Source organism: Macaca thibetana, chromosome 1 (genome assembly GCF_024542745.1).
Source record: "Macaca thibetana thibetana isolate TM-01 chromosome 1, ASM2454274v1, whole genome shotgun sequence".
Taxonomy (NCBI): domain Eukaryota; kingdom Metazoa; phylum Chordata; class Mammalia; order Primates; family Cercopithecidae; genus Macaca; species Macaca thibetana.
Genome location: NC_065578.1, coordinates 197,460,979 through 197,482,721, shown reverse-complemented (window position 1 = coordinate 197,482,721; position 21,743 = coordinate 197,460,979). Strand labels below are relative to the sequence as shown.

Genomic DNA, 21,743 nt, shown 5'->3' with positions numbered 1-21,743 from the left:
TTATATCCCTGTGGTGGTCAGGATTATGATAGCCTATGCTACAATAACAAATTAACCTCAAAGTTTCATTGGCTTACCACAACAAAGACTAACTTGTCACTCATGTAGAGTCCTACGTGGGTAGGGAGCCCTCCCACCCTGTAGCTCCAGCACCTAGGACATGGCCTCAGAGGTCCACTCCAGAAGAGGAAAGAGAGGCCATAGGCACACAGCTTGTAACTGCTGGGCCTGGAAACGACACGTGTCACTTCCACTCACATTTCACATGGTCCCAACCTTACTGCAGAGAAACGTAGTCTGTGTGCCAGGAATGCTATGGAAAACAAGGAATTGTCTCTGCACCACCAGGATAAGATATGGAACTTGCTCCTGAAGTAAGCATGAGAGTTGTAAGCATGAGAACCACCGAGTCTAGTTAACCTGTGTTTGAGAAAACTCACTCTGGCTATAAGGTGAAGAAGAGACCAGAGGGAGGCATGATGGGAAACAGGGAGACTAGCAGTACTGTAGTATTCTAGCGGAGGGGTGAAGGTGATAGACCAAAGGCAGTGGCTGTGGGAATAAACAGAACTGAATGAATATGTGAGGTTATGTCAGAGGTAGAGTTGACAGAATTTCATGAGTAACTGGATATGGGAGGTTGGGGAAGAATCAATGGAGGGAGGATTCAGAGAAAGAAGAAGGAGTTAAGGAGAGGGCCCAAATTTCTGATTTGGATAGCCAGGTGGCTGGCAACATCAGTCACCAAGGTGGAGAGAATCACCACACGGCATACTGGATGCAAAAACGTGCTGGGCAATAAAATATGGGGAAGGAATATGGGAAGGAGGGAGGGTTAAATCCGCATTGTCTCAGTGGAAAGTCCATAGCTGGTGCCTAACACTGAAAAATCAAATAGGAGCAATAAAAGCATACCTTTTAGACATATCAAAAGAATCAGCAAAAAGAGTTCCAGGTGTTTGCCTCTGGAGAGGAAAAAACACTAGGACAAAAAAAATGGAAGACTGCTGTTTAATAAAAAACTGTTGTACAACTGCTACTCTTTAAACTATGTGCATGTATATCTGATAAAAATGAATTTTTTTAAAGGAAAGACCAGCTGGTCTAGGATGTTTCTCCTTTCCTCTGAGAGGAGTCTTTTGTCTTTAACCACCTTAAATGGCGAGGTGTCCATCGTGATTACAAAGGGTAGGGTACTAGTCAATGGGACACTCATACCACCTGCCGCATTTCCCCATTTGCAACAGGCCCCTGCACTTAATTCTCAGAAAAATCAGGGAGGGCTTTTTAGGGGAGACTATGGTTGACCTACATCTTGAAAAATCATAGAATTTCACACAGGAAGGAGCGTTTCAAATGGATGGTAAGGGTGTGAGTATGGAGGTATGGCAAACAGATGTGTTAGGGGAAGAGTTGTACTTGTGTTTGGAGCCTAGAAGAGAAATGAAGGTGACTAGAAGATGAAGACAAATGAAGGTGACTAGAAAATGGAGACAGAAGACCAATCAGGGAGCTGACAAAAGTGGTCAATGTTTCTCCAAAGAAGGCTCACGGACCCGCATCAAGATTCTGAGGATCTCTCATTCCTTCAGATGCTCAGGAAGGATGGGCAGTATCCCGCATTTTAATAAGTTCACTAGGTGAATTTCATACACACCAAAATATGAGAAACACAAGTCAAGCAAGAGGATAAAGTCCTGAAATAAGGTCATGACAGTGTGAATGGGAGGAGGAAATGGTCATCAGACCCAGGGTCTCTTGGGTCCAGAGCTAGCCTTGGCCAACAAGTCAGGTAAAGTGGCTCTTCTGCCTGCAAAGAAATGCAGATAGTGGAGAAGCAGCAATGCCCTACAGCTCCTGCTCACCTTTGACTTTCATTCCTGCCTCAGTGCAAGTCCTCCCACTAAATATGATATAGGGAAAAAGTATTGATTTCGAGTCTCAGCTTTTCCACTGTGTATGTAATCTGAAAAAAATCACTTCATTGCTTGGGTCTCAGTTTCCCCAACTATAAAATGAAGTGGTTAGACTAGATTACCTCAAAGGTCACCTCTAAATCTAAGCTTCTAAAAACAACTCTGGATAATATCCAGAACATACAAGGAGCTCCTACAAATCAAAAAGAAAAGCACAGAACTCCAATAGAAAAAAAAAATGGCTAAGAGTATGAACAGGCAATGGATAGGAGAAGGGAAAAAAAAAAAAAAAACTAGCAAGCATATAAAGAGATGCTGACGCTCATCAGTAATCAGAGAATGCAAATGAACACAATAGATGTCACTGTGTCCCTATTAGATTTGCAAAGCTTTCAAATCTGGATGCTGCATATTGAGCTGCAGGAACCCTCATGCCTTGCTGAAGGGACTCTAAATGGGTGCAGCCAGCCTAGAGAGTCATCTGGCACTATTAAGTGAAATTCAGTGTCTGTCTACCCTGGGACCCAGCAAGCCCAATTGTTCCTGCGTGTTTCTCCACAGATATGATCATACAAGTGCACAAGGGAACACATACAAAGACATCCATGGCAGTATTATTTGTAATGGCAGGGGGTTGGAAGAGTGACTAGGGAAAATTTGTGGATTACTATAGGACAGTTAGAAATAAGTAACTAGGAGCCGGGTGCGGTGGCTCATGCCTGTAATCCCAGCACTTTGGGAGGCCGAGGTGGGCAGATCACGAGGTCAGGAAATCGAGACCAACGTGGCTAACATGGTGAAACCCCGTCTCTACTAAAAAATACAAAAAAAAAAAATTAGCCGAGCATGGTGGCAGACGCCTGTAGTCCCAGCTACTCAGGAGGCTGAGGCAGGAGAATAGCATGAACCCCGGAGGTGGAGCTTGCAGTGATCCAAGATCATACCACTGCATTCCAGCCTGGGCGACAGAGCGAGACTCCATCTCAAAATAAATAAATAAATAAATAAATAAATAAATAAATAGGCATACATCTAGTAACAAGATGAATACAGCTGAGTAGGGGAAAAAAAGAATAAATATAATGAGAACACTCTACAACACTCAGCATCCTGAAATGGCTCCCTATCACAATAAGAGCCAAAGTCTTCACAATGTCCCACCAGGCCCTAAATGATGTGCCTCCACCCCTACTCCCACCACCTCTTTACCTGATGTCATCCTCTATCACTGCCCCGTTGCTCACTCTGCCCAGCCTCACCGGCCTCCCTGCTGCCATGAAATGATATGGGGCATTGATGCTGCCACATAGCCTTTGCACTGGCTCTTCCCTCTGCCTGGGCTTGTAACCCTTCAAAGTCCCCTATACATGCATTCACACTCCTTCCCCCTTACCCTGCTCAAGTTTTAACTTAGACAATAATCAACTGTAATAACTAAATTGTATCCTAGTCTAAAAGGCAATAAGTACTGTCTTCTCACCCCCACCTTCACCTCTAGAATATAAGCTCCCTGAGAATGGGCATTTTTGCTTATTTTGTTCACTGACGTCTCCCAAGGATGAGAGCAAAACCTGTCACAAAGGAGGCACTATTTTAAATACACTTTTAAACACATTATATGAATGTACATGCAGAAAATGATGAGTGGGAATTGGTGGTAAAGAGGATTAAACAAAATAAGAGAGGAGCCTAGCCTGGAACAAGGATGATAACACACCATTAAGGGAGGATTCTGAGTAACTCAACCTTCTGTACCTGAGGTTAACAAAAGGGGAGGAGGGAAGCAGTGTCTGGTCACCTCTCCTGAGCCCATCTGTTGAAGTTTCTCTTTTTGCCGGGTCTTTGCCAAGCCCATCTACACAGCAGCTGTTTCTGAGATTGCAAGGTCGTTCCTGGACTGAGGATACCTCACAAGCAACCCTTCTGTGTACAACCTCACCTACCTCCCTACATTTCCTCAATACCGGCCTACCTAAGGAAGAAAGGACTGGGCTCCACATAAAACACTACCTAATAAATTTAGACTGATTTCTAACTCACAAATCACTTCACAACTTTGAAAGATATTACTGTCCCCATTGTATGGGTTAAAAAAACTAAGGCTTAGAAAGATTCATGGTTGTCCTGTTTCGCTAGTCCCCAGCAGAACTGAGATGTTCAGCAACCCAGATCTTCCTGACACCACGTTTCACGTTTTCTCTACCAACTTACTCTTCCTCTAGGTACACATAAAAAGACTTCCACATTAAGGAAATTAGCAAAATAAGCTTTTCCAGATCTGATTTTGCATGACCCTGTTCTCAGCTCTTTCCTGTTTCTAAGTAACTGCTCTCCATCTGTAGGCTAGGATGCAAATTCAAAACCTGTGGATTTGACACAGTCTGTCTAAAAGCTAATGTTAGAAAATAAGGCCAAACAAATCATCTATTACTATTAAGACTTTAAAAGGATTATCCGTTCTTTGCAAGGAGCCAGATGGTGAAGACCGCACACTGTCAATCAGCTCTGGCAATAATAGTTCTGATACTACTGAGGAGTACAGAGGAACCACTAAGAATGTGGGGAATTCTCAACGCAACACTCGGTGTTTGACAAGAATCAGATGATGAAAGGGTTAGGGCTGGTTGATGTTTTAAGCAGGCCGACTATTTAGGCCAAGAGATTAACATTTAAGAACAACAGCCAGGAGTGGTGGCTCATGCCTGTAATCCCAGCACTTTGAGAGGTCGAGATGGGCGGATCGCCTGAGGTCAGGAGTTCGAGACCAGCCTGACCAACATGGTGAAACCCTGTCTCTACTAAAATTACAAAATTAGCCAGGTGTGGTGGTACATGCCTGTAATCCCAGCTAATAGGGAGGCTGAGGCAGGAGAATCGCTTGAATGTGTGAGGCGGAGATTGCAATGAGCTGAGATCACGCCACTGCACTCCAGCCTGGGCAACAAGAGCAAAACTCCATATCAAAAAAAAAAAAAAAAAGAACAACAGACTCAGATACATAACTTAGAGTTTACTTGCATGCCACTCCTCGGACTCACTTAAGTGACTCTGGGCTCATTCTCATTCAGCAAAATGGATCAGGACTGGTGCATACTCCTGGCTTCTAGTTCTTCTTTACCTCCACTTAACTTGGCACGGTGCAGTACACATGGCAGGGGCTTCATAAAGCTCCCTGAATTACAAGCTCACTGAAACTCATACTGCAACAACTTATATTAAAGCGCTGAAACCTTGCAAGTCTCCTACTAAGAAAGCCTCTCAGGGATTACCAGTTTCCAATGAAAATCTCCTTAGGCTGATCTAGTCTTAACTCCTCACCCTGCCCAATAAACAAGTAAAAAGAAATACAATATAATGATAAGTAGTATTGACATGGTTAGACATTTCCTAGTGAGTGACATGAACCTTGAACACATTATAATCTCTGTTATTCTCCTTTTCCCTCAAATTAAAATGGGGATTAAACTCGCCTTGTGGTTCTAAAAGTTAGAGACTCTTTATGCAAAGGACTTTAATATAATTACTGGCACAAATTAGGTCTTCAAAAAAAATTGGTAGCTTCGGGGAGAGAATGAGCCACCTTAGCACCCCACACACAAGAATGCTCTTTTTCAGATGGACTCATAGCACTCGTGTTTTTTTCTTGCTTGACACCACCAGCTACATAATCATAAGCAAACCATTCCATCTCTCTAGCCTTCAATTTTTTTATTAAGTAAAAATAAAGGTTGTGGGCTAGAGCTCTGATATTCCTCCTACCTCCTTTTTTTTTTTTTTTTTTTAAGATGGAGTTTTGCTCTTATTGCCCAGGCTGGAGTGTAATGGCATGATCTCAGCTCACTGCAACCTCCACCTCCCGGGTTCAAGCGATTCTCCTGCCTCAGCCTCCCGAGTAGCTGGGTTACAGGCACCCGTCACCATGCCTGGCTAATTTTTGTATTTTTAGTACAGATGAGGTTTCACCATCTTGGCCAGACTGGTCTTGAACTCCTGACCTCGTGATCCACTCGCCTCCACATCCCAAAGTGCTGGGATTACAGGCGTGAGCCACCATGTCCGGCCGCCTCCAATTTTTTATGCTTGTTATTACGGGGTTTCATTTAAAAGAAGTCCTCAAGTGGGGAATCTTGTTTTATCTAAGCCTGGATTTTGCACAGTTTTTTTTGAGATCAAAAGAATGTTTAAAAATTGTTTGGAAAATGAGATGGTACCCTACTCTAAGACTTTGCACCCCAGGCAGAGGGTCATATAAGCAAATAATAACATTACAAGATGGATTCTACACACATAAGTATATGTATAGACTTTTTTAGACCACAGAAGAGCAAAGAGCTCTCTCAGCCTGGAGAAGTTAAGGAGCGTTTCAACAAGGAGACATCTGAGCTGGGATTTCAAGGATGGAGATCAGGAAAAAACATTGCAACTGAGGAAAGCATGTGCAGAGTCCCAAAGGCAGGTGACAGCATGACATATTCAAGGATTTGAAAGAAGAGAGCATTGAAGCTACAATATAAGCAATAAGAAAAGGGGTGCAAAATAAAATGGGAGAGACAGGAAAAGGCCAAATCAGCAGGGCCATGGAAAGGGTTTTGGTCTTTATCCTAAAAGCTACTGAAAGTCATTGAAGAGTTTTAAGCCAAAAGAAGATATGACCAAGTTTGAATTTAAATAAAAAGACTCTGACTAGAAAGGGAAAAGAAAGGATGTAAAAAGACAATTAGGGGGCATTGCAATTGCCAGGTGAAAGAGGATCATGGTTTGGTGGTAGCAGTGGGGATGGGAAGAAGTGGCTGACCACAGAGTCCCCAAGGAGGTAAAGAGAAGAGAATCTGTAGATTGATTGGATGGGAGAGTAAGGGAGAAGGAGATACTAAGAACGGATTCTAAGTGTTTGCCAAGAACAACTGGCTGGATGGCCCGGTCCTTGAGTGTACACTTACAGTGACCAGAGTTAAGTCTTACTATACTGACATTTATGTGGAAATCATAGCAGAGCTGTCGAGCAGGCAGTAGGCTATATGGGTCTGGGACTCTGAGGCATCTGTGCTGAGAATGTGGAAATAAGAATCATCAGAGAGTACTTAACTGAAGCCATGGTTATGTATAAGATCACCTGTAGAAAAGCATAGAAGAAGAGAAAGGGGCCTACGAAAGCCTTGAGAATGCCAACAGTAAAGAAGGATGAATCACAAGTGGCTGAGAATAAGAGGTTGGAAGAGAAACAGGAAATCTTTTCTCAGATATTGACAAATTATCTTTCATCAGCTCTGCTTTAAGTAAGAAAAACTGAATAAGGAGACAAACTTCCATAGCCAAAGGGAAAGATAGAAATGAAAAGGCTCAAATATTCCATGTATGCAATGATCAATACTTGTATTACCAAGAATTGCCTCTATTAAAATTCTTACTTGTTACAGATTACACTATTCATTTATAAACCTCCTACCATGTTTCCCTTTAGATGAAGTACACTTACCTACCAAATGACTCTGAGCTTGACCATATGATCATCAATGTGAGCAAATATGATACACACCATGGCCAAGCAGAGACTTTAAATACACTAACATGGATTGGCTCCAGTCCTCTTGAGTTTCTGCCCTCCACCATAAGAACAGCATGTTCCTTCAACCAGGGTCTTGCAATAAAAAGATACAAAGAGCAGAACCCAACCTAGCAAAGTCCAGCAAAGCCCTCATGCAACATAAGCAATACATAAACGAATGTGATTTTTTTTTTATTTTATAGAGTCGAGGTCTCATTCTGTTGCCCAGGCTGGAATGCAGTAACCCAGTCATGGTTCACTGCAGCCTTGAACTCCTGGGGTCAAGTGATCCTCTTGTCTCAGCCTTCTAAGTAACTGAGACTATAGGTGTGTGCCACCATGCCCAGCTGTTTTTTTCTTAATTTTTTTAGAGATAGGGGTCTCACTGTGTTGCCTAGGCTGGTCTCAAAATCCTGGCTTCAAGCAGTTCTCCCACCTTGGCCTCCCAAAGTGCTGGGATTATAGGCATGAGCCACCATACCTGGCCTGAATGTCATTTTTAGCAGCTGAGCTTTGGGGGCTGTTTGTTACTGCAGCAAATGCTGACTAATATACTTGTTCACAGTGAGATATCTTTGACACTAAATCTACTTATTTTAAACTCCAGTCCAAAGAAGAAATAGTACTATTTGTCTAGATTGTATTATATACCTGGCACTAATAAGTGGTTTATAGACATTATCTCATCTTAATCCTCATGACAATTATTTTCACCATTTTACAGGCTCAGATAAGTTAAATACATTTGTCAGGATCACAAAGCTAGCAAATAAATAATGGAAATGGAACAAAAATTCATCTAACTGATTCCAAAGCCCATGCATTCTCTATATCGCCATATTAATGAATCTCCTAGAAATCAAAACCTAAGTCTTCCACATGGGAAACAAGACATGTTAATACATTGACAGTTGTGCTACTGTTGAGCAAGCCAAGAGCAACCAGCAGGAGAATATTTACAGCTCCGGATCCAAAGCCCATATTGCCACAAGCTCCATCTTCCTCTCACAAACTATCACAGCTGAGAACATGGGAGTTTTTGGCTTGAAATTTGGTGAAATGTGGTGCTCAAGTCAGGTCACACTAAAACATTGGAAACAAAGGTTTCATTTTTATCTCAATCTCTATAGCCAGGTGACTTTTTGTAATAGCTCACTATGATCACCCCTTATGAATTCAGCTTGCACCTGATCCTTGGTAATAGGAGTCATCACTACCTTTCTGAATCTTGAGGCAAAGTTAAAACTTTAACATGTTAAGGAACAAGGAGAAGCAAGATATAGTAATCACTTATCAGTGTCCATTTATCCATTGAGGACTTACATGTCCTGCTTGGAATTTAGGGCTGCCTTGCAGATCCCCTTATGAGACATTGTGGGGTCAGTGGGTGTGATGAGAAACAGTGAAAAAGCATAAGCTTTGAAGTCAAACAAATCTGGGTTTAAATCCTGCTCTGCCTCTTACCCACTTTGTGATCCTAGGAACTCGACTTTATTTCTCTGAACATCAGTTTTCTTGGTGTAAAATTCAGGTGATAGTAGCTAATTCAATGAGCTGTGTGGAGATAAAATGAACTGGAATATTCTCTTCTTCTCTACTGTGGATCATCAGCTTCTGTCTTGGGCTGTAAGGAGACTCTTTGGCCAGGACTAGGGCCCTAAGATCTCCTCTCAAGTTCCTCCCCTCCCGTTTAATGGCATGCACAATGCTGTATAATCATCATCACAGGCACCAACAAGGTCAGGCAGCAAATCATGAACACCCACTCTATCCCAACATTTTTCTAACTCTAATGCTTACAACATTGAAGCAAAACAAATTGTATTACATTCATTTTAGAGGTCAGCAAACTGAGAGGTTAAGTGGCTTGCCATGGCTCAGACCTGGTCCTCCTGACCCCCAGACCCACGCCTTTCCTACTTGGCACACTGCCCCCTACTCTTAGCTGCTCAGCCAGTTATCTCTCTCCATTGCTTTCAGTGAGACCTCTGAGGAAAAAACAAGTGTCCCTGGCAGGACCACACACAAGAAGGTATTGATTGTAAGACTTGTACACCAAAAATTAAGTCATTGCTCAGAAAAATTAAAGGAAACCTATATTAAGGGAGAAACATTTCATTCACGTACTGGAAGCTCAATATTGTTAAGGTACCAATAATTCCCCCAAATTGATCTATAATAAAATCCCCAGCAGGTTTTTTTTCTTTTTTTTTTTGCAGAAATTGAAAAGCTGATTCTAATACTTACATGGAAATACAAAGGACTCAGAGTAGCCAAAACAATTTGGAAATAAAAAGAAAGTTGGAAGACTTATAATTAATTGCAAAACATATCATAAAGCTACAGTAATCAACACAGTGTAGTACTGACTATAAAGATAAACATATAAATCATTGGAATAAAATTGAGAGTCCAGAAATAATCCCTTATATTTATGGTGAATTGATTTTCAACAAAGGCACCAAGACAATTCAAAGGGCAAAGGATAATCTTTGCAAAAAATAGTATTGGAACAAATGGATATCTACATGCAAAAAGATTAATGTACACCCCCTGCTCTCACCATATAGAAAAATTAACTCAAAATTAATCACATACTTAAATGTGAGAGCTAAAGCTATAAAAGTTTTAGAAGAAAATCTAAAATCCCCTAAAGTCTAGGAGAAAGTCTTCTTGATCTTGGGTAGGCAAATATTTCTTAGATAGGACACTAAAAGTATGACTCAAAAAGAAAAAAAAAAAATCACATGTGGACTTCATCAAACTTAATCACTTTGAGCTTCAAAAGACACCATTAAGAAAATGAAAGAACAAGCCACTAAGAAAATATTTGCAAATCATGTATCTAAAAACATATTTATCTGGAATTTGTAAAAACAAACAAACAAACAAACAAAAAAAACTCTTACAACTAAATAATAAGACAAGAAACCAATTTGAAAATGAATAAAAGATTTGAAGAGATATTTAGACAGAGGAGATATATGAATGACAAATAATCCCATGAAATAATGCCGACATTATTGATTATTAAGGAAATGTAAATTAAAACCAGAAGATACCACCATACACCCATCAGAATCAGAAAACAGACAATAATAAGAGTTGGTGAGGATGTAGAGAAGTTGGAAACCTTATGCATTATAGTGAGAATACAAAATACTATGGCACTTTGGGAAACAATTTGGCTGTTTCTGAAATATAAATTTACCATACAACCGAGTGAGTTCACCCCTAGCTATTTATCCAAGAGAAATGACAGCATATGTACACACAAAAACTTGTACACAATGTTCATAGCAGCATTATTTACAATAGTGAAAAAGTAGGAATAATCCAAATGCCCACCAACTGTCAAATAAATAAATAAGATGTGACATATCCACACAATGAACAATTCAGGGAAAAAAATACGATACATGCTACGACATGAATGGCCTCAGGAATATTAAAGAAGCCAGACACAAAATACTACATATTGTATGATTTCATTTATATGAAACATGCAATAACAACAGAACTATAGAAACAGAATGCAGATTCCTGGTTGCCTGGATCTGGGGCTGGAAGCAGGAACTAACTGCAAATATGTACAAGGGATTTCTAGGGGATGATGGAAATATTCTAAAACTGGATTGTGGTAATGGTTGCACAGCTCTGCAAATTTATGAAACCTCATTGAATTGTTCACTTAAAACAGATGAAGTTTATGGTATGCAAATTATACCTCAATAAATCTGTTTTTTAAAAGGTCTTAATGAATCCTTTGCAAAATATCAAAAACAAGGCAAAGGAGGCAGCCTGATAAATCTCCTCTCCAGCCTTTCTCCATTGTGTCCTCTGACGCAAAGATCTGCTTTGTGTCCTCTAGGACACCTGAGTTCCTATCTCTTCACAGTAAGAACTGTCTCGCCCAGCAGCCTACAGCAGCTGTACTGGACTTCTCTGCCTAGAGACTTAGCAGCCACAATTCAGGCTTCTGGCAGCAAAGCTCACCTTGCAGAAATACTATAAGAGTTATAAATACTTTAGGTCCTTAGAGAGCTCTGTCAGTTCTCTGCTATGGCACTAGCGACCTAGGGCAAAGAAACTTCTATTCCTAGGTATACTGAGTGTCAGTGAGCAAGGCTGCAAGGCATTCTGGCATCATAACCTCTTTAATGGCATGGTTTGGCCCCTTAAGACATCCATGCTGTATTAAAAGCTAATTCCTACAAGCTAATTGCAGCCAACACCCCAAAAAAATAGACTGGATGCAGGTAATTCAAACCAAAGTCCATTTATCAGGCATAGGGGTCGGGGAACCTGACTTCAGAACAGGGAAAGGTTCCTAACCTCGGCTGCATAATTAAACTATCTGGTAAGTTTTTTTTAAAATACTATATCAGGTGTAGTATTTTCTAGTAAGTCTTAACCACCACAGAGATTTGGATTTAACTGGCCCATGTGGCTTAATATCTGTGTTGTTTTTAAGTTTCTCAGGCAATTCTCCTGCTCATCCAGGGCTACAAATCACCAGCTTTAGGAGACGGGTTTCTTCCACCTATTCTCTACCAGTGACTCACTCAAAGCCTAAAATGCGATACTCCTTAAATAAGGACTTTCCTCCCCATCTAGTAAGAGCAACAGGATAAAGATGGCTGAATGTCAGACAACAGGATGTTGCCATTTGCAATGTAGATGCTGCCAATTTATCTCAATTTATCCCAAATGACTTTATGTTGAGTGTATTGATTTATATGTCCTTAATCCTGACACCTGAAAGAAGGGCTAATACTAATAACATAACTGATAGTGGAGAGGCCAAAAGAAAAAAAAAAATAGTCTTTATTTTCAGTACTCAAGGACTCTTCTCCACAATAGGGAGAAAGAATAAAATTAATTAGCATTCAGTACAGTAGTAACACATTAAATATTAAAGGAAATAAGCAAGCATGAACCTCAGACATCAGCAATCATGAGAATTTGGGACAGAGTTCCTTGCTGGCTTGAGTGGACAGGAAAAGCTTTATGGAGGGGGCACAGTTCTATCTGGGCCTTGTAGGACCAATAGAATGTGAATTGGGAAAGTGAAGGAACAAAAAAAAGTCAGCCAATAACAATCATTGCAATAGCCATTTACTATACTCCAGGTATGCTCTCATTTCAAGCATCCTTTCCTTTAAACCACATAACCACATTATGATCCTCATTTTACAGATTAGAAAATGGGAGATTAGAGAGCTTTAAAAAATTGCCATGGTGGCTCGTGCCTGTAATCCCAGCTACTTGGCAGGCTGAGGCAGGAGAATCTCTTGAACCAGGGAGTCAGAGGTTGTGATGAGCTGAGATTACGCCACTGCACTCCAGCCTGGGTGACAGAGAAAGACTGTCAAAAAAAAAAAAAATTGCCCAAGTTCACAGTCAGCAAGCAGAATTCAAACCCATGGAGCCTGACTTCAGAATTCAAGTAGACAGGCCAAGGCAGAAAGACAGACAGGAATCTCCTGTTTGTGTGATGTTGTGCAAAGATTCCAGCCTGCTAAGAAGGTTGGGTTCTTGTCACTAAAAGCCCAGAAGAGAAGACAAAACTGCCTAACTAGGACAAGGTCGGATCATCCATACAGCTCTACCCAGATATTAAGCCAACTGCAATAAGGAGAGCTGAATCAAAAGTGAACCAAAAAGGGATTTCCTTTTTTAGAAACACAAGATGATAAAAGCATCAAATAGGTGAGCACGACTAGGAAAGCACAGGTCCAGAGGTTCCCAAGGGGTGAAGTTTCACCAGAGGCTGTGAAAACGCTGAGAGCTGAAACTGGAAAAGAGTCACCAGGCATAAGTGTATGTTCCACCCATCAAGGACTCTCCAGGATGGTGTGAAGGGCAGAAGAGCAAGAAAAGGCAGAGGCTGTGTGGAGGACATTCACAGGAAGTCCACAGGACAGCACAGAATATTGAGGCATGAATAGTAGTTGTGAGTGATTTCCTCAAGTCATTGGAAGCAACTGACAGAAGCTTTGATTATTTTGACTTTTCCCAATACTGCAATCTGAGAACAAGCAAAACACCAAGAAAGAAATAAAGGCAAAAAGAAGGAAGGGAAAAAGAGAGAAAAGGAGGGAAGGAGGGAGAGAGTGCAAGGCAGGAGGGAAGAAAGGGAGGAAGGGAGGGAGAACCAAATTCATATAAGAAATTCATTAAGAGTGATGTTAAGTGTGAACCACGTACCATCTGCAACAGTCACCCTAGGTGCTTCATAACAAGACAGACCCTCTGAAGCAGGGCTTGGGAATCTGAACTGTTAGCAGTCCCTCAGAGGATGCTTAGGCACTCTGAAGTCAGAGGCCCACTAGTCTGGACACTGCCTAAGGCCAGTCCATGTGCTCACACCCCTGCATCTGCTGCTACATCTCCAGCTATCAAATTTTACCTGACAATCTCACATTCAGAAGAGTGGTCCTGAAGTGAGACAAAGTCCTGAGTCATCAGATAAAGATGAACTTATGTTCATAATTTGTCGTGGGCTTTGGAGTGAGGCAGACTCCAATGGAAAGCCCAGTTCTCCTTTTTCCTAGCAGAGGCTTTAGGGAAATTGCTTAAATCCACTGGACGTCAGGGTCCTCATCTGTAAAATCCTCACAGGATGGTTGGGCAGGTGATCAGGTAGGAACAATGGCTTTCTCTCAGCTACCTTTTATTTGCTGACTTTTGAGAAGGGACATCTTATTCAGGCACAGTCACATGTGCCTGTAGCCCTAGCTACTTGGGAGGCCAAGGCAGGAGGATAGCTTGAGTCCAGGAGTTCAAGGCTACAGTGCGCTATAACTGTGCCTATGAATAGCCACTGCTTAGGCAACATAGTGAAACCCCATCTCTAAAAGAAAAAAAAAAAAAAAAGACCAGACATCTTAAAAAGATTCTTCAAATCCTAACCCTAGTTAGACACTAGACATTGAATGCCTCTCCTAGCCTCCACTAATGGAGAAAAAATGCCCTCAAGTGTTTCATCTATTTCATCTTACTCATTCCTCAGAACATTCTGCTGACATCAACAGCCTCCAGGCCTTTACACATGCATGTCTTTCTTTATGAAATACACACACACACATGCACACACATCTCTACACCTTGCTTATTCTATAAATCCATATTCATCCTTCAACTTCTTGCTCAAGGATCACTTCTATTTTAAAATTTCCCAGACACCACGGCGTGCCCCAACTCACCCATTCTCACTGCAGTGACTGCTCCCGGAACCTGAACAAACCACAAGTCTGATCCTGCCGCACTGTGATGACTGATCTTCTGGTTTCTCCCCAACAACCATGGGTTCCCCAAAAGGCAATACTTTGTAACCCTAGCACTTACTATCATGCCTAATGTCTAGCAAGTACACACAATTTGTTGAGTTAATATATTCCACATGTAGCTTCTTCTCTGAGAAAACATCAAATGGCAGGTGACACTGATGCAGCAGGGAGGCCCTGGGATGGGGAACCACGGTGGCTTCCCTGCAGGTTTCGCCAGTGGCATTCAGGGCGGGGTCGCTGCCCTGGACCAAGCCGGGCCGAGGCCACGGAGCTCGCAGAGGCAAGGCCGAGGATAAGGTGTGGATGCCTATCACCAAGTTGGGCCGCCTGGTCGAGGACATGAAGATCAAGTCCCTGGAGGAGATCTATCTCTTCTCCCTGCCCATCAAGGAATCTGAGATCATTGACTTTTTCCTGGGGGACCTCTCTCAAGGACGAGGTTTTGAAGATTATGCCGGTGCAGAAGCAGACCCGCTCCGGCCCAGCGCACCAGGTTCAAGGAGTTTGTTGCCATCGCTGACTATAATGGTCATGTCGGTCTGGGTGTTAAGTGCTCCAAGGAGGTGGCCACTGCCATCCACAGGGTCATCATCCTGGCCAAGCTCTCCATTGTCCCCGTGCGCAGAGGCTACTGGGGGAACAAGATCGGCAAGCCCTACACCGTCCCTTGCAAGGCGACAGTCCGCTGCAGCTCTGTGCTGGTGCGCCTCATCCGCGCACCCAGGGGCACTGGTATCGTCTCGGCGCCTATGCCCAAGAAACTGCTCATGATGGCTGGTATCCATGACTGCTACACCTCAGCCAGGGGCTGCACTGCCACCCTGAGCAACTTTGCCAAGGCCACCTTTGATGCCTTCTCTAAGACCTACAGCTACCTGACCCCCGACCTCTGGAAGGTGGCTGTATTCACCAAGTCTCCCTAGCAAGAATTCCCTGACCACCTCGCCAAGACCCACACCAGAGTCTCTGTGCAGAGGACCCAGGCTCCAGCTGCGGCTACAACATAGGGTTTTTATACAAGAAAAAGAAAGTGAATTAAACCTGTAAAATATATATGTGTGTGTGTGTGTCTGTGTATGTGCGTGTGTGTATATATATATTCCACCTGTAAAATATAAAATTATGACACTGATTTTTAAAGTGTTATATAACTTACTCATACCGTTGTTTTCAAAAGCCAGTTTAAGCCAGAGGGGAAAACAAAATAATCACACTAGTTTGGTCTTTTTTAATCTGAATCAGAATTACTTGGCTTTATCCCCTACCTAATTCATTCGGTTTGGCTCTGAATTGTAGAATCCACCTCATAAGTGGAAGATTTGCCACCATCAAGAATATTAAGAAGACTCCCTCTGACTTCAGAGGCAATTCAAGTGAGTGCAATGAACACTAAGTACTGAAATTCTACAAAAAGAATCCTTCCAAAAACACAGCCTCTCTGATGGAACCAGAGCTCTCCTCCAAAGGTGCTAACTTCTTGTTTGGCTGACAGGCTCTTCCCCAGACCGTCTCTTGGTGTGTGTGTGTTTATCATAATTCTAACACCAAGAGTAAGAGCCCCATTTCTAACCACGGGTGCTACCCAAGCTTACCTCGCTGCCCCAAGCCAGAAGTTCCCCCTTTACGGATCACTGCCCACGCCCTTCCCCATGCCTGAGTTTACCTTTACATTCAAGCCATCAATGTCCATTTCTCAAAATTCTACTCAATTAATAGGTACCATTTACTGAGTGGCTCTATGTGCCAGATACCCTATTAGAGGTTTTATAGACACTCTAGAATCTTAAAGCCCAAAAAACCTATGATCAAGTATTATAAGTATCCTCATACACAAGTAACTGAGCAAGATATGGAACCAGGTATGACTCCAAAGCTCATGTTAATTGTGGAGGTATACATCTTCCACTACCTCATTAAATATTCACTTAATACTCTATGGACATAGTGTTATTATCTCATTTTACAGATGAGGAAACCAAAGTATAGCAAGGTCATAAGACTTCTCAGACTAGTTCCAAATTATTTAAGCCCCTCCAGTTACTCATATCTCTTTAGGTCTGTGCTGGCAACTGTCTTGCCAACATAGACAAAATTGCAGTCAACCAGGAAGAGGCCAGGCTGAGAGGTGAAGACAGATGGACCCTCGAGACACAATCAAGCCTTACTAATATATCTATAGTCTTCTCAGTCACATGAGGAATTAAATTGCCATTTTTACTTTAGTTTGACTTGGCTATAGTCTGAGTGTTTATGTTGAAATCCTGATCTTTAAGGTGATGGTATTAGGAGGTAGGACCTTTGGAGAGGTGAATAGGTCATGGGATGGAGCCCTCATTAATAGGATTAGTGCCTTTATAAAAGAGGTCTGATCTGCCATGTGAAGACACAACAAATAGGTGCCATCTGTGAACCATAAAACAAGCCCTTACTGGACACCAATCTGCCATCACCTTGATCTTGGACTTCCCAGCCTCCATAACAGGGAGAAATAAATTTCTGTTGTTTATAAGCCACCTGGTCTATGGTATTTTGTTATAGCAGTTTCCATTAAAATAACTTCACTTTTTAACTGTTGCTTACAACCCAAAGAGGTCTATTTAAGACAAAAATGAACACCTGCAAGGTGAAACAATAAAATAATGTGGATGACTTTTTAAAAACTCACATACCAAGGTTTGTTCATCCGAATGACAGCAGTCCCTTTCGAAGTAGTCGAAGTAGTTATCTTAAGGAAAATGAAGTTGCAAGTAAGCAGGCAACCAGAGGAAATGCTATGAAAAAATGCCCCCAAGTTATGGTATTGATCAAGCACTGGCCAGTATTTTGGAATGAATAATGTACTTGATTTTGCAAGCCTAGTTACTTCGTGTTGTCATAGGGAGTAGCTCAAGGGACAGAAAGAAAAGTACTTGCTTCCACTCCTATTCAAACTACAGGCTCTTGATCTGTTAGTCTATTCTGAACATTGGTATAAAATTAATGAATAATCAGCTTCCTTTCCCTGAACTAATAGCCTGAAGTTTGCAGATAAAGTGTCAAATCTCAACAAAATCAAACATAAAGTCCCCAGATGTTCAGATAAGTCATATGCCAGGATCTACCTTTGGCCCCAGATTCTCCTGTTCCCAGCCTTGACTCAGCTGAGACTCAGTGGCTTCTCTCCTGGGACAAGATCAACGGTTCAGCCAAGGCAGCACATTTCTATACCCAGTTCATGACCCACGGCCACCGCTGCTGTCCAGACTATTATACAGTGGAATCAAGTCACAAGACCATGATTACCACAAGCTTTGAAATACGAGAATATGAGGAAACAAATTAAAAAAAAAAAAAACCCTCCCTTTAGAGCTGTGCTGTTTCTCTTCCTGTGAATAAAAGGATATTCATGGTCATTACTCAATTACAGAAGGATCAGATTAGCACCAAGAAGAATTTCCTAAGTATAAGAAGAAAAGAACCTGTGAAGTGAGGAGTCTCACAATGCAAACCTGAGACTTTAACTCAGGCCTGAGTGTGGCCTCCAACAACAGAGCTGAGCAAGAAGACAGAAACTTCTCCTTTGCTTATTCCTCAGAGTTCTCTCTGGCGTTGTTGAGTTTGTGTTCAATACATTGTTGACCTCTTTTTCCCTGCCTAAGCGCATGTGAGAAAGTGAAAACTTGGATTAACATATTACATGTTAATGAGCCCATGTAACACACATAAAGCTGGACCAGTTGCAGAGAAGCATTAAATCTAAAGAAAGAACAAGTTAGCCTTCAAAGAGATCTGAAAAGCAACTGAAATTGTTACTGCAATTTCTTTAAAAGGCACCAAGGGAGCATTCCTTTCATAATAAAAATAAAACTTCTCAAGACCCTCTTTCTCCATCCTCTTCCTACTCTCTCGTGAGAACAGACGTGCTACCAACTTCATGTCTCACACTCCCCCAAACACCCAAAAACTAGCTCTCAAATCTCAGCCTTCATTTGCTGTCATCCCCTTCCTGTTTCCCTTTCTGGAATATTCTTCTCTCCCTCCAGTACCTCTCTGCCCTAACCAATGTAACTCAATCATTCAATTCTCCCTTCTCATTATCAGATACCACATAACAAAAGCAGCTGCCCATCCAAGAAACCTACTTTCTTTTAGAAGGCAGGAGGAATGGAAAGATTCTGAATGTGCATATGTTAATTTTTTTGTCTTTGTCACATTTGCTCACCAAGATAAGGACTTAAATATATGGAAAGAGGCTGAGATCTGAAGTCAGATGACCTGGATTGTCTCAGTCACTGCGTGTGACTTTGAGGCAATTAAGCTAAGCTTTCTGGCCTCTGTTCCTTTATGTGTAAGACGAGGTCACAGTATTGCCTTATTTACAAGGGTATGGTGATGATTAAATGAAAAAAACATGTTTTGCCATAAGAATAACAAACCACAAAGTGCTTTATGTACATGATTTCCAATCCCACTGGCTTTAATTCTTTACATTGCTTAGAATATTATATATAAATCATTCAATGTCATTACAGAAAGTTTAACCAGCTACTTGGAGATACAGTTTGTTAAGTTGGTCACTCTTCACAATCTTGACTAAAGTCTTAAAGGTTGGTTACCTTTGCTTGTGCAGTGAGTCACCTGATTCTACCAACCCATTTTGGCATACTCCATAAATTGGAATCCAGAGTCTTTAGACAATCAATTATAAATTTAAATTCCTAATTCTCAACCCCAGACTTTATATAAAATGTCTAAACTCCAGGCGCCATATAAAATTTATAAAATTTCTGACCATAGCACAAAAGGTGTTTCTGACTTGAGCCCCCCTTTTAAAAAGAGAGTCCCATCTAATTTCTTATTCTATAAATCAAGACCCCTGTCACCTTCAAGTTTCTAATGAACAGCAAGTAAAGGCATCAGACACAGGTTAAAAGAGGACAGGAAATAAATGGGGCCAAATTAGAAGGGAAAAGCATGTAGAACTCAAAACCAAAGAAACAAAGAATTAAGGAAAAGCACTAGAGTGCTTACACAAAAATACCAAAACCATTCCTTCTGAAATAGAATATGAAAAAATTGTGAGCACATGTGAATTTACTGATTTGCAGTGAAAATGATTCCAAATCAATCCCTTTAGATTCCATGTAGGAAGGTGTAATTGTGAATAAGTCGAGATTGGGTAAAAGGGGGTATAAGGAGAGCGAGGATGAAAGCACAAAGTGATATTCAAGCTAACAGAGGGTGGCACCCATAGCTAGGACCTTCTTAATCTTTGAGCTTCTCATTTGCGATATGGGTAGCTATGGCCCAGGCATGAAAAAAATAAGACAGCCCCTGCAGCACCTGCTCAAGAAATGCAGCAGATGGTGGATATCTTTTCCTCCCCTCCCCCAGGATGGGCTGTCCTTCGCCTTTTGATGAAGATGTGGCATTTACCTTGGTCCACAACTGCCTATTGGCTAACTCATCACTGAGTAGAGGGGAAAAGATAGACAAGAAAGGCTGGGTATAAGCATCTGGGAAGGATATACTATCTTCATTAAAGAAGACCAAGAGAAATTAAATTTGTTGTTGATTATCTGCCTGGCATAGAAACTAGCAAACAGAGCAATTCAATGGTCTGTTTTTAGCCCAAAGGATCAATTTAGCTCTGCCCAGGTAAGAGGCTAAGAACGCCAACTGTCCATGTGCTCAAATTATAAAATTTAAATTTGACATTGAAACCTAAATAAACACAATGCCATAAGAAATTTTCCATTGATGTTTCCTTCGAGTTCCACTGCATTTTGCTTAACAAGCAGCTTATCCACATGTGGCTAGAGAATAAAATATCTCAAAGGCCAGAGAAGGCCAAAGAGACCCATGCAGGATAGAAGGCTCAGCCATGGAAACTCCATACTCCAGACTGAATTTCACAAGCAGGACAGACAGGCACCACCAAACTGGGTCCAGTGTCCTGGCTATGGCTTCTAATTCCCTAATCTGGTTCTATCTGTGAGTCAAGGGAAAATCTAGAAATAGTATACAGTCACCAAACATGAAGACATTTCCAAGAGATCCAGGATTCCATTCCAAAGAAAAGCACCTTTTCCTTTCACCTTGCTATCTACCCACCTTCAAAGGCACATTCTAAACATTGCCTCTGCAGTGGGTGGCAACATTAAACATTTCAAAAATAACCAAACTGGATGTTGTGATACTCCAGAGAACTGCAGATTTTTCCCCAAATAAGAAAATGTAGCTCCTTAGAGCATATCTGAGGAACCAAATATCTGCTTAAACCCTTCTGTCACAGACACTGACACTACCCAAAATGAACTTTTCTTAAACATTAACTATAGGTCTTTACCATCTTGCTGAGATGTCAGGGCAACAGAAAGTCTCTGTCTAAAGAGAAAATTAAGAAAGAAATAGTCCACAGTTTCTGACAGTGACACCAACCATCCATTGAAATACTCTCTTTGCCAGATCTGTCCATTCATTCGATAAATAAATATTCAATAAAAACACCTACATATAGAACACCCATGTGGCAAGCAAAGTGAGGAATAAAAAAGTAGCTTAAAAATAGACCTTGCCTTCAAGAACTAAGACATATATAACCCTCCCCACCCCCCAAAAAATAAGGTAGAAAGCATTAATTGCCCTAAGAGGGGTATAAAGTGCCACACTCATGTGAGTTCAGAGAGGCTGAAATTATTTCTGATGGAAAGAGTCTAGAAAAATTTCACAGATGAAAATAGTATTTGAGATGACCTTTGAAGGGTAGGCAGGATTTGAACCTGAAAGATGAAAGCAAAGTGCATCCAGGTGGAAAGGATGTTCTAAGCAATGAATCTAAGGAAGCAAACACAGGAAACAACACATTTGTTTCAGTCTGGCTGAAGAATAGGCTGCAAGGCACATAATTTGGGGACGGGGGTAGAAAAATAAGTGAGAGCCATTTTATAGATGGCTTTCAATAGGAATTTGGAATTTACGTCATAAACAAGAGCCACTGAAGGTTTCTGA

At 41.4% G+C, this 21,743-nt stretch overlaps 1 protein-coding gene and 1 pseudogene across 7 annotated transcripts in view; both read left to right on the top strand.

Annotated features, from left to right (window-relative positions):
• MGST3 (microsomal glutathione S-transferase 3) overlaps positions 1-21,743 on the top strand; it is a 1,219,025-nt gene that overhangs the window by 1,122,902 nt on the left and 74,380 nt on the right. The gene's annotated exons all lie outside the window — the stretch shown is intronic.
• LOC126941988 (40S ribosomal protein S2-like) lies at positions 15,042-15,760 on the top strand (annotated as a pseudogene).